At 41.6% G+C, this 13887-nt stretch overlaps 1 non-coding gene across 1 annotated transcript; it reads right to left on the bottom strand.

Annotated features, from left to right (window-relative positions):
• Window positions 1-564: 564 nt before the first annotated feature.
• Window positions 565-668, bottom strand: LOC130971061 (small nucleolar RNA R71). The gene has a single exon (XR_009082296.1). It is a non-coding gene; the product is annotated as a small nucleolar RNA R71 (small nucleolar RNA).
• Between the last annotated feature and the right edge of the window lie 13219 nt (window positions 669-13887).

The raw sequence follows: 13887 nt of genomic DNA, 5'->3' as shown, positions 1-13887 counted from the left end.
TCTTTTTTCTGTTCTCTTCTCTTTCATATGAGCAGGAACAAGGAAAAAGGCATTCTTGTTGAAGCTTATCTAGAACCTGAAAGGACTCTAAAGAGGAAACTAAGAGAAGCTAAATTACAATAATCCAGAGATAACCTTGCTGAAATTTTTGAACAAGAAAAGGAGATGGCAGCCGAACCCAACAACAATAATGCAAGGAGGATGCTTGGTGATTATACTACACCTACTTCCAAGTATGATGGAAGAAGCATCTCAATTCCTGCCATTGGAGCAAACAATTTTGAGCTGAAACCTCAATTAGTTGCTCTAATGCAACAAAACTGCAAATTTCATGGACTTCCATCAGAAGATCTCTACCAGTTCTTAACTGAGTTCTTGCATATCTATGAGACTGTTAAGACTAATGGAGTAGATCCTGAAGTCTACAGGCTCATGCTTTTCCCTTTTGCTGTAAGAGACAGAGCTAGAGCATGGTTGGACTCTCAACCTAAAGATAGCCTGGACTCCTGGGATAAGCTGGTCATGGCCTTCTTGGCTAAATTCTTTCCTCCTCAAAAGCTGAGCAAGCTTAGAGTGGATGTTCAGACCTTCAAACAAAAAGATGGTGAATCCCTCTATGAAGCTTGGGAAAGATACAAGCAGATGACCAAAAGATGTCCTTCTGACATGTTTTCAGAATGGACCATGATAGATATATTCTATTATGGTCTATCTGAGTTCTCTAAGATGTCACTGGACCATTCTGCAGGTGGATCCATTCACCTAAAGAAAACGCCTGCAGAAGCTCAAGAACTTATTGACATGGTTGCAAATAACCAGTTCATGTACACTTCTGAGAGGAATTTCATGAATAATGGGACGCCTCAAAGGAAGGGAGTTCTTGAAATTGATGCTCTGAATGCCATATTGGCTCAGAACAAAATGTTAACTCAGCAAGTCAACATGATTTCTCAAAGTCTGAATGGATGGCAAAATGCATCCAACAGTACTAAAGAGGCATCTTCTGAAGAAGAAGCTTATGATCCTGAGAACCCTGCAATAGCAGAGGTAAATTATATGGGTGAACCTTATGGAAACACCTATAATTCATCATGGAGAAATCATCCAAATTTCTCATGGAAGGATCAACAAAAGCCTCAACAAGACTTTAATAATGGTGGAAGAAATAGGCTCAGCAATATCAAACCTTATCCATCATCTTCTCAGCAACAGATAGAGAATTATGAACAGAGTACCTCTAACTTAGCAAATTTAGTCTCTGATCTGTCTAAGGCCACTTTAAGTTTCATGAGTGAAACAAGGTCCTCCATCAGAAATCTGGAGGCACAAGTGGGCCAGCTGAGTAAGAAAATCACTGAAACTCCTCCTTGTACTCTCCCAAGCAATACTGAAGAGAATCCAAAAAGAGAGTGCAAGGCCATTGATATAATCAATATGGCCAAACCTAGAGAGGAAGGAGAGGACGTGAATCCCAATGAGGAAGACCTCATGGGACATCTCTCAAGCGAAAAGGAGTTCTCTATTGAGGACCCAAAGAAATCTGAGACTCATATAGAGACCATAGAGATCCCATTAAACCTCCTTCTGCCATTCATAAGCTTTGAAGACTATTCTTCCTCTGAAGAGGATGAAGACGTAACTGGAGAGCAAGTTGCTCAATATTTAGGAGCTATCATGAAGCTGAATGCCAAGTTATTTGGTAGTGAGACTTGGGAAGGTGAACCTCCATTGCTCATTAGTGAACTAGATACATGGGTTCAACAAACTTTACCTCAAAAGAGACAAGATCCTGGAAAATTCGTAATACCCTGCACCATAGGCACCATGATCTTTTTAAAAGCTCTGTGTGACCTGGGGTCAGGTATAAATCTTATGCCACTCTCTGTAATGGAGAAGCTGGAAATCATTGAGGTATAACCTGCCATGTTCTCATTACAAATGGCAGACAAGTCAGTAAGACAGGCTTATGGATTAGTAGAGGACGTATTAGTAAAGGTTAAAGGCATTTACATCTCTGCTGATTTCATAATCTTAGACACTAGGAAGGAGGAGGATGAATGCATCATCCTTGGAAGACCTTTCCTAGCCACACCAAGAGCTGTAATAGATGTTAACATAAGACAATTAGTCCTTCAATTGAATGGGGACTACCTTGTGTTTAAGGCTCAAGGATCTTCTTCTTTAACAATGGAAAGGAAGCATGAAAAGCTTCTCTCAGTACAGAGTCAAACAAAGCCCCCACAATCAAACTCTAAGTTTAGTGTTGGGAGGCTACAGCCAAACTCTAAGTTTGGTGTTGAATCCCACATCCAAACTCTAAGTTTGGTGTTGGGAGTCTACAACATTGACCTGATCACCTGTGAGGCTCCATGAGAGCCCACTGTCAAGCTATTGACATTAAAGAAGCGCTTATTGGGAGGCAACCCAATTTTTTTTATTTATCTAATTTTATTTTATTTTCATTGTTCTTTTATGTTTTATTAGGTTTATGATCATGTGGAGTCACGAAAAAAAATACTAAAATTAAAAACAGAATCAAAAACAGCAGAAGAAAAATCACACCCTGGAGGAAGGACTTACTAGCGTTCAAACGCCAGTAAGGAGCATCTGGCTGGCGTTCAACGCCAGAACAGAGCATGGATCTGGCGTTGAACGCCAGAAACAAGCAACATCCTGGCGTTCAGACGCCAGGAATACAAACTGAGGAGAACTGGCGCTGAACGCCAGAAACAAGCATGGAACTGGCGTTCAACGCCAGAAACATGCTGCAATTGGGCGTTGAACGCCCAAAACGAGCATCACTTCGGCGTTTAAATGCCAGAATTGCATGTAAAGGCGTTTTACATGCCTAATTGGTGCAGGGATGTAAATCCTTGACACCTCAGGATCTGTGGACCCCACAGGATCCCCACCTACCTCTACTCATATTCTTCCCTCTTCTCAACATTCATCCTCTCTTTCCCATAAACACTCTTTCTCAAAAACCCTTCACCAATCACCTCAATCTCTCCTCACAATTTACCCCCTTCACCACTCACATCCATCCACTCTTTCCCATAAACCCCACCTACCTTCAAAATTCAAAATTTCTTTCCCACCCAAACTCACCCTAAATAGCCAAACCCACTCCCTCTCCCCTCACTATATAAACCCCTCCATTCTCCTTCATTTTCACACAACACAACCCCCCTCTTCTATACCTTGGCCGAATACACCTCCCCCTCACTCTCCTCCATATTTTCTCTTCTTCTTCTTCTTTTCTTTCTTCTCTTGCTCGAGGGCGAGCAATGTTTTAAGTTTGGTGTGGTAAAAGCATAGCTTTTTGTTTTTCCATAACCATTAATGGCACCTAAGACCGGAGAAACCTCTAAAAAGGAAAAGGGAGGACAAAAGCTTCTACCTCCGAGTCATGGGAGATGGAGAGATTCATCTCCAAAGCCCATCAAGACCACTTCTATGATGTTGTGGCCAAGAAGAAGGTGATCCCTGAGGTCCCTTTCAAGCTCAAGAAAAATGAGTTTCCAGAGATCCGACATGAGATCCAAAGAAGAAGTTAGGAAGGTTTGACCAACCCCATTCAACAAGTCGGAATCTTGATGGTTCAAGAGTTCTATGCCAATGCATGGATCACTAGGAACCATGATCAAAGTATGAATCTGAATCCAAAGAACTATCTTACAATGGTTCGGGGGAAATACTTAGATTTTAGTCCCAAAAATGTGAGGTTGGCATTCAACTTGCCCATGATGCAAGGAGATGCACACCCCTATACAAGAAGGGTCAACTTTGATCAAAGGTTGGACCAAGTCCTTATGGACATATGTGTTGAAGGAGCTCAATGGAAAAGAGACTCCAAAGGCAAGCCGGTTCAATTAAGAAAACTGGACCTCAAGCCTGTGGCTAGAGGATGGCTGGAGTTCATCCAACGCTCCATCATCCCCACTAGCAACCGATCTAAAGTTACTGTGGATCGGGCCATCATGATTCATAGCATCATGAATGGAGATGAAGTAGAAGTTCATGAAGTCATCATCCTTGAATTCTACAAAATAGCCGAAAAGCCCTCTACCTTGGCAAGGCTAGCTTTTCCTCATCTCATTTGCCATCTATGTTACTCAGCTGGAGTCATCATAGAAGGAGACATCCCCATTGAGGAGGACAAGCCCATCACTAAGAAAAGGATGGAGCAAACAAGAGAGCCCACTCATGGAACCCAAGAGACGCATGAGGAAGCTCATCACCAAGAAATCCCAGAGATGCCTCAAGGGATGCACTTTCCTCCCAACAACTATTGGGAACAACTCAACACTTCTCTAGAAGATTTGAGTTACAATATGGATCAATTAAGGGTGGAACATCAAGAGCACTCCATCATTCTCCATGAAATTAGAGAAGATCAAAGAGCAATGAGGGAGGAGCAACAAAGGCAAGGAATAGACATAGAAGAACTCAAGGACATCATTGGTTCTTCAAGAAGAAAGCGCCACCATCACTAAGGTGGATTCATTCCTTGTTCTTAATTTTCTGTTTTTCGGTTTTTATGCTTATTATGTCATCTATGTTTGTGTCTTTGTTACATGATCATTAGTATTTAGTAACTATGTCTTAAGGGTATGAATAATTCCATAAATCCTTCACCTCTCTTAAATAAAAAAATGTTTCTAATTCAAAAGAACAAGAAGTACATGAATTTTGAAAGTATCCTTGAATTTAGTTTAATTATATTGATGTGGTGACAATACTTTTTGTTTTCTGAATGAATGCTTGAACAGTGCATAATTTTGATCTTGTTGTTTATGAATGTTAAAATTGTTGGCTCTTGAAAGAATGATGAATAAAGAAAAATGCTATTGATAATCTGAAAAATCATAAAATTGATTCTTGAAGCAAGAAAAAGCAGTGAAAAATCAAAAGCTTGCGAAAAAAAATGGCGAAAAAAAATTAGAAAGAAAAAGAAAAAGTAAGCGGAAAAAGCCAATAGCCCTTAAAACCAAAAGGCAAGGGTAAAAAGGATCCAAGGCTTTGAGCATCAATGGATAGGAGGGCCCAAGGAAATAAAATCCAGGCCTAAGCGGCTAAACCAAGCTGTCCCTAACCATGTGCTTGTGGCATGCAGGTCTAAGTGAAAAGCTTGAGACTGAGTGGTTAAAGTCGTGATCCAAAGCAAAAAGGGTGTGCTTAAGAGCTCTGGACACCTCTAACTGGGGACTTTAGCAAAGCTGAGTCACAATCTGAAAAGGTTCACCCAGCTATGTGTCTGTGGCATTTATGTATCCGGTGGTAATATTGGAAAACAAAGTGCTTAGGGCCACGGCCAAGACCCATAAAAGTAGTCGTATTCAAGAATCAACAAACTTAACTAGGAGAATCAATAACACCATCTGAAATTCTAAGTTCCTAGAGATGCCAATCATTCTAAACTTCAAAGGAGAAAGTGGGATGCCAAAACTGTTCAGAAGCAAAAAGCTACAAGTCCCGCTCAACTAATTAGAATTAATATTCATTGATATTTTGAAATTTATAGTATATTCTCTTCTTTTTATCCTAATTGATTTTCAGTTGCTTAGGGATAAGCAACAATTTAAGTTTGGTGTTGTGATGAGCGGATAATTTATATGCTTTTTGGCATTGTTTTTAGATAGTTTTTAGTGTAATCTAGCTACTTTTAAGGATGTTTTCATTAGTTTTTATGCTAAATTCATATTTCTGGACTTTACTATGAGTTGGTGTGTTTTTCTGTGATTTCAGGTAATTTCTGACTGAATTTGAGGGTCCTAAGCAAAACTCTGATAAGGAGGCTGATAAAGGACTACTGATGACAAACGCAAAAGAATCAAGGGATTCTATTCTAACATGATCGAGAACCGACAGATGATTAGCCATGCCGTGACAGAGCATTTGGACCTTTTTCACTGAGAAGATGGGATGTAGCCATTGACAACGGTGATGCCCTACATACAGCTTGCCATGGAAAGGAATAAGAAAGATTGAAGGAAGGCAGTAGGAAAGCAGAGATCCAACAGGGACAAGCATCTCCATACACTTATCTGAAATTCCCACCATTGAATTACATGAGTAACTCTATCTTTATTTTCTGCTTTATTTATTATTCAAAAACTCCATAACATTTACTATCCCCCTTGATGTGCGGAAAACGATCCAACACAAAACTCACCGGCAAGTGTACCGGGTCGCATCAAGTAATAATAACTCACATGAGTGAGGTCGATCCCACAGGGATTGAAGGATTGAGCAATTTTAGTTTAGTGGTTGATTTAGTCAAGCGAATCAAGTTTTGGTTGAATGATTTGTGTTTAACAGAAAGTAAATGACAGTAAATGTAAATGGAGAAGGGAAAAGTGCAGTAAATTGAGGAACAGAATTGTAAAAGTGCAGAATCTTAAAGAGCAAGAAAGTAAATGACTGAAACTTAAAGTGCAAGAAACTTAAATTGCAGTAACTTAAATGGCAAGAAAGATAAATGGCTTGAATATAAAAGGGAATTGAGGACTGGGATTTCAAGATCTAAACAAAGAAGAAGTAAATTGTAGCAATTAATTGAACAGAATTTAGATTAGAAGCCAATAGCATTCAAACAGAAAGGAAATTAAATGCAGTAAAGGTTCACAGAAGAACCCAAGTGAATTTTTGGTCTCAGGTCTCAAGAGACTAGGTAGCAGAGCCTAGATCTCTATTTGCCTTCTTAGATCCAAGTTCACAAAACAATTGACAGAAAATTAAAGAAGAAGCAATAGAAGAACAGAATTGGAATTGAATTATGCAGAAAGCAAAGTGCAAAGAGCTTGAATGGGAATTGGGACAGAATTTCCCCAATTTCACACACCCAATACTCAAAAAAAATAGAAGAGTAGAATTGCCCAAGGGAAATGAGGAAGGAGATCAGTCAATTCTCCCTTGATCCTCTTAGTGCTCGGACAAATCTCTCAAGAAAGCTCAAAGAAATTGAAAAGTTCAAAGCAAAGGTAAAAGTCAAAAGTAAAAATTAAAAAGTGGGAGTAAAGGTCCTAATTCAATCAAACTAACTCCTATTTATACACTTTCTATTCTTGGATTTTGGGATTTGGATGGGCTTTTGAATTGGTGAAGAAATGAATTAAAATGGGAATTTAATTTGAATTTTCGGCCCATTAGAATTCACTCCCAGGAGGCTGCCCTGCCCTTGTGGAGGGCAGGGCAGAAAAATGAGGCTTGGTGCTAGCAATTGGTGCGGCCATGTTGCGTGTTGGTGCGAGTTGGTGCGCGGTTGGTGCGCCAGAGGCTGCCCTGCCCGCGCCGAGGGCAGGGCGGGAAAGCTGATGCGCCAGGATGTGAGGCGTGCGTGCGGATGGTGCTGCCAGAAGGAAATTTGGTGCGCCAGGAGGAATGTTTGGTGCGTGGGACGCTAAACGCTGCCCTGCCCGCGCCAAGGGCAGGGCAGGAACGGTTTGGTGCGCCAGGGAAGGAACGCGCGCGCCAGATGCTGCCAAGTCGAGGAAATTGGTGCGCCAGATTGAGAAATGGTGCGCCAAGATCGTGCCAATTCAAATGCTGCCCTGCCCGCGCCAAGGGCAGGGCAAAGTTGCTTCCTTCACGTCTCGGGTTCGAACCTGGGAGGGTGCAAACACGCTAATATTTTCTTGGCTTCTTGGCACGACAATCACCTTTAGTCTTTGGCTTCCTCATGGTTCTTGGTTCGAACCTTGTGGCATGCATGGGTGACTTTTTTTCTTTGATTTCTTTCCTTGAGGTGCCCGATTCTGCTCTCCACAAGGGCAGGGCAGAATTTGCTTTCTCTTGGTTCCAAGGCACATTTTGTGCTCTGCCTTTGGAGTGGGCAGGGCAGAGTTGCCTATTCTTGTTTGGTCACCTAGTGTTGCTCTCCTAAAGGGCAGCCTGCCCTTGTGGAGGGCAATGTTGCTTCCCCCCTTAGTTGCGGCACGCTTCTCCTCTTCTTTGCCACGCTTTCCTTTTCTTGTGTTACACTTTTTAGGCCACGCTTTTCATTTTCTTTTCTTTTCTTCACCTACAATAAACCAAACAACCACTCAAAGTATCACTAAATTCAAGAGGCTTATAAATCAATTAAAATGCAATTAAAATTAGCTTAAACCTCATGATTTAACATTAATTTCATGGTGGTTGCTTGATTTAAAGAGTTTATGCATTTTCACTCCAAATCCCTTACTTAGGATGCAAGAAAGTGCATAAATGCTAACAAAACAAGTGAAATTAGCTTGAAAAATGGGTATATGATGACTTGTCATCACCCCTAACTGAGATCTACAAGATGACCATAGCTTGCTTCATACCAACAATCTTCGTGAGTGGTGCGCGAAATTGTGATCACTACAACTTCGCACAACTAACCAGCAAGTGCACTGGGTCGTCCAAGTAATACCTTACGTGAGTAAGGGTCGATCCCACGGAGATTGTTGGTATGAAGCAAGCTATGGTCACCTTGTAAATCTCAGTCAGGCAGACTCAAATGGGTATAGATGATGAATAAAGCTTAAAGATAAAGATAGAGATACTTATGTATATCATTGGTGAGAGCTTCAGATAAGCGTATGAAGATGCCTTCCCTTCCGTCTCTCTGCTTTCCTACAGTCTTCATCCAATCCTTCTTACTCCTTTCCATGGCAAGCTCGTGTAGGGTTTCACCGTTGTCAATGGCTACCTCCCATCCTCTCAGTGAAAATACGTCCCTGATGCTCTGTCACAGCATAGGCTAATCAGCTGTCGGTTCTCGGTCAGGCCGGAATAAAATCCATCGATCCTTTTGCGTCTGTCACTAACGCCCCGCCTGCTAGGAGTTTGAAGCACGTCACAGTCATTCAATCATTGAATCCTACTCAGAATACCACAGACAAGGTTTAGACCTTCCGGATTCTCTTGAATGCCGCCATCAGTTCTCGCCTATACCACGAAGATTCCAGTTAAAGAATCCAAGAGATATTCACTAGAGCCTGATGCAATTGCATATTTGTTATATTAGCTAGTTAGTTTAGTTGGTTTTAGCTTAATTTCACTCATTTTCTCTAAATAAACAAGTCCTCTTATGAGTTTTATCTTCATGCATGAGAACACCAAGGAACATGTTGATTCTAGCCAAATTCATGCAAATGATTTAAAGAATATATACATGAATGAGTATGAATGAATCTCATGAAATTTATTGCATGAATTGGTAAGACTTTGAAGCTATTTCCTTTGTTGATGGTAGGTGATGAAACAAGGAAGCATGGAAGCAAGAATGATACAAGCTGGGCAAGAAGAAGAAAAGTTGTTGGCGTTGCCAACTTGGGAAAAGGGGGCGTTGTTGAAGGCAACGCCAGGCAGCCCTGGAGAAGCACAAGTTGGCGTTGCCAACTTGGAGAATGGAGGGCGTTGTTGAAGGCAACGCCAGGCAGCCCTGGAGAGCAAATGTTGGCATTGCCAACTTGGAGAAAGGAGTGAGTTTTTATGAGCAACGCACACAAGCAAGGAACTTGGGCCATGAAGAAGCTTCGAGGGCGTTGCCAACGCCAGGAACCATAGGCGTGTCCCTAGGCAACGCCACACAAGCAAGGAACTTGGGCCATGAAGGAGCTTCGAGGGCGTTGCCAACGTGGGGAGTATGGGCGTTGTTCAAGGCAACGCTAAGCTAGAAGAATTTGCCCAGCCAAGAAGCTCGAGCACGTTGCCAACGTGCTACTTCATTGGCGTGTCTCAAGGTAACGCACATGAGTGAGCTTGGCCCAAGAGGAGAAGAAGCTGGCGTTGCCAACGCCAAGAACCATAGGCGTTATTCAAGGCAATGCCAAGCAACAAGAATGAAGCCTTGAAGAGGAGATCGAGGGCGTTGCCAACGCCAGGAAGCCTTGCCAATCAAGTTGCCAACGCCAGGAAGCCTTGCCAATCAAGTTGCCAACGCCAGGAAGCCTTGCCAATCAAGTTGCCAACGCCAGGAAGCCTTGCCAACCACGTTGCCAACGCCAAGAAGAGCTGCCAACCACGTTGCCAACGCCAGCTTCTATAGGCGTGTTCAATGGCAACGTGGGAAGCAATATTTAGAGCCTTGAAGAAGCATCGGGCACGTTGCCAACTCAAGAAAACATTGGCGTGTTTGGCAACAACGCCAGGAAGCTTTGGATGGTGAAGAATGGAGGTAGCACGTTGCCAACTTGGAATATAGGGGCGTTATCCACAACAACTCCAACAAGGCAGCCTGACCTTACCTTCTTCAATGGAAGATATCCTGAGCTACAGAGATCCAAATTGAATGCTTCCAGTTGCGTTGGAAAGCTAACATTCAGAGCTTTCCAACCATATATAATAGTCTATGGTGGAGCACAAAATTGAAGCCAAACCAGAGTCATCTTTAGGCCCTAAAAACAAGAATATGAAGTTGAAATTCAAGAAGGCTAGAGATGAGCCCTGGAGGGGGGCACGAGCACGTTGCCAACGTGCTAGCAAGGGTGCGTTTTTGGCAACAACGCCAGCCTCATTTCCCTGCTTTGGGAGGCTAGGCACGGGCACGTTGCCAACTTGGCAAAATGGGTGCGTTTTCGGCAACAACTTGGCAGCTTGACCTTACTTTCTTTGAAGAAGCATAACTTGAGCTAGGAAAGTCCAATTGAGGTGATTCCAGTGGCATTGGAAAATAGACATCAAGAGCTTTCCAATGATGTATAATAGTCCATATTGAAGCAGAAGGTTGACACTCAAATTCTGGGCTACATTTAGCATGAAAGTAGAGCTAAGAAGAGGAAGAGCAAGTTGTTAGCAACAACTTGGGCTAGCAACGCCCAAGTCTCAAAGCTTACTCCAGGAAAACACCAACCACGTTGCCAACGTGCATTAAGCCTGGAGTTATTGCCAATAACGCCCCTCAATGGGCCAGAATGGTTGCCAACTTGCTCTGCTTCCCCTATTCCTCACAAAGGCCAGCAATTTCTTCAATTGAACCAAGAATTCAACAATGAGAAAGCCCACATTGCTAGCCCAAATTGAAGATCTCTGAAGAAGTTTTGGGAGTAGTATAAATAGAAGAGATTGGTGTACTTGTAAAGGACTTTTTGACACTTAGAATTTTTATACTTTTTGCTTTTACTTTGAGAACTCTTTTAGCACTTCCGGGAGGATACCCGGAGAGCTATTTTGTTTCTTCTTGGAACTCTTCTTCTTCATTTCTTAAGCTTTAAGCATTTCCTTATTCTTCATCATCTTTCTTTGCATTTTAGTTAAAATTTTGGTTTATGGCAATTGTTGTTGAAATTGGAGCGATGACTCACTAAACCCCACTTTCATTAGGGGGAAGAGCTCTGCTTGTTGGAATGCATTGGTGAACTCATCTTTTCCTCCTCAATTCTAGTGGTTGATCTAAAGAGGGAACTCTTGTTCTTCAAAGATTCAACCACCATCGAGAGAGGGGTTAATCTATATGAATTATGTGGTGAATTTGAGGAATGAGCCACATAATTCAGCTTAGAGTTCATCCTTTCATGATTTCTTTAATCAATACACCTTGGTTAGTATGTGAGATGTAACTCTCCTTGGTTGAGATTATGGGAGTTGTGTGGCTGGATTAGATTTGAGCTTCATCTCTTCTCATGAACAATTAGATCACGAGAGTGGCAATTGGTTATGTTGAGAGAAATTGAATCACCAAGAGATTGGGATTCAATTACCCATTTGCCATGGATCTATACCCATGATTGAGAAGGATTCGACTAACATCAACTCATGAAAACTAGCATCTCTGATCCCTAATGATTATCTCTATCATTAATTCTCATTTCTTTTGCTCTTAGTGCTTGAATACCCATTGCCCAATTCCCTTCTACACTCTTGCAATTTATTATTCTTGTCATTTACATTCTGCTTCTTTATTTCTTGCTATTTACTCTTTTGCTCTTTAGAATTCAGCACTCTATTTTCATGCAATTTACTTTTGATGTCATTTAAGTTTCTTGCCATTTAAGTTTCCGTTATTTACTTTCACTTTATTTCTCTCTTCTAGTTCTTTACATTCTTTGCCATTTAAATTCTTGCAATTATGTCCACAAATCAAAATGCTCATGAAATCAAAACTATGTTTGCTTGACTAAATTTACCATTTAACTAAAGTTGCTTAATCTACCAATCTCCGTGGGATCGACCTCACTCTTAGTGAGTTTTATTACTTGATATGACCCGGTATACTTGCCGGTTATACGTGAAATCTTAATTTTTACGTATCAAGTTTTTGGCGCCGTTGCCGGGGATTGGAAAAGATTGACAATGATTAAGTGAAAGGTGGTTTAGATTGAGCATTTTTTTTTAGTGTTTTTGTTAAGCCTACTAACTGTTTGATACTTTGTTTCACTAACCCCAATTCCACTCTAATTTTAGAGTGTCTCACTTGTGATTTTGGTTTTGTTTGTGTATGTCAGGAACTAATAGACGTAATATTGAGGACGAGAGAACTCTCCGAAGAATAAGGAGAGCAGAAAGAGGAAAGGGAATAGTTGGTAAAGAGGAGTCAGAGGGAGAAGATCAAGTCATGGAGGATGAGATGCACAATCCTCCTGGAGGGGTCAACAACAATGATGGACCACCTAGAAGGGTGTTATCTTCATATACTATCCCTGATCCAAGACATTGTGGGAGCAGTATTGCTACACCAAATGTCCATGCCCATAACTTTGAGTTGAAACCTCAGCTTATCACTTTGGTACAGAACAACTGCTCTTATGGGGGAGGACCTCTTGAAGACCCAAATCAACATCTATCTGTTTTTCTGAGGATATGCAATACAGTGAAGACGAATGGAGTGCATCCAGATGTCTACAAACTGCTACTATTTCCATTCTCTTTGAGGGACAAGGCCACTCAATGGCTAGAGTCATTCCCCAAGGAAAGCCTCAACAATTGGAATGATGTGATGGGCAGATTTCTAGCAAAGTTTTACCCACCTCAAAGAATCATCAAGTTGAAGACAGAGGTACAAACTTTCAGGCAAATGGAAGGGGAGTCATTGTATGAAGCCTGGGAAAGATATAAGGCACTAATGAGAAGATGTCCACCTGATATGTTTAGTGACTGGGTCAAACTCCAAAACTTCTATGAAGGTTTAAGCTTAGAAGCAAGGAAGGGGCTAGACTACTCATCAGGAGGATCACTCAACATGATGAAAACTGCTGAGGAGGCTCAAGACCTCATTGAGATCGTGGCAAACAATCAGTATTATTACTCATCAGAGAGGCAACATAACCCGGCCCCAAAGAAAGGTGTAATGGAGCTTGAAGGTGTTGACGCTATCTTGGCACAAAATAAGTTAATGCACCAACAAATCCAACAACAAATGGAGATGATAACAAAGAGAATGGATGGCTTCCAGCTAGCATCAGTGAACACAACAAATCAACCATCACTTGAATGGAGCCAAGGTGAAGGGACCACTGTTGACCAGCCACAAGAACAAGTTCAATACATGCAAAATACTTCAAATTCTCAGGATGAATTTCATGGTGATACCTACAACTCCTCTTGGAAAAATCACCCCAATCTAAGGTGGGGTGAAAACCATTGGCAAAAGAACAACAACCACAACCACACCCGCAACACAAATAACCAAAATCACCATGCCAACAACACTAACCAATATAGAAAAACACAAAACACATATCAACCACCTCATAACAACTCACAAACTCACCAAAGCAACTTTCCTGCACCAACATCCAACGCACAGAATTACCACACTAATCCACCCAACAACTTTCAACAACAATCAACCCCCATCATATCCCCAATTGACCACCATGAGACTAGAATTTTAAGTCTTGAAGCAACCTTGCAAGCACTTGCTCAAACCACTCAAGCCTTAGCTAAGGGACAAAAGGAACATGAGGTCACCATGAAGAA

The sequence above is a fragment of the Arachis stenosperma genome, chromosome 3 (genome assembly GCF_014773155.1).
Source record: "Arachis stenosperma cultivar V10309 chromosome 3, arast.V10309.gnm1.PFL2, whole genome shotgun sequence".
NCBI lineage: Eukaryota > Viridiplantae > Streptophyta > Magnoliopsida > Fabales > Fabaceae > Arachis > Arachis stenosperma.
Note: the sequence above shows the minus strand (reverse complement) of the source record. Positions and strands in the feature narration are given on the sequence as shown.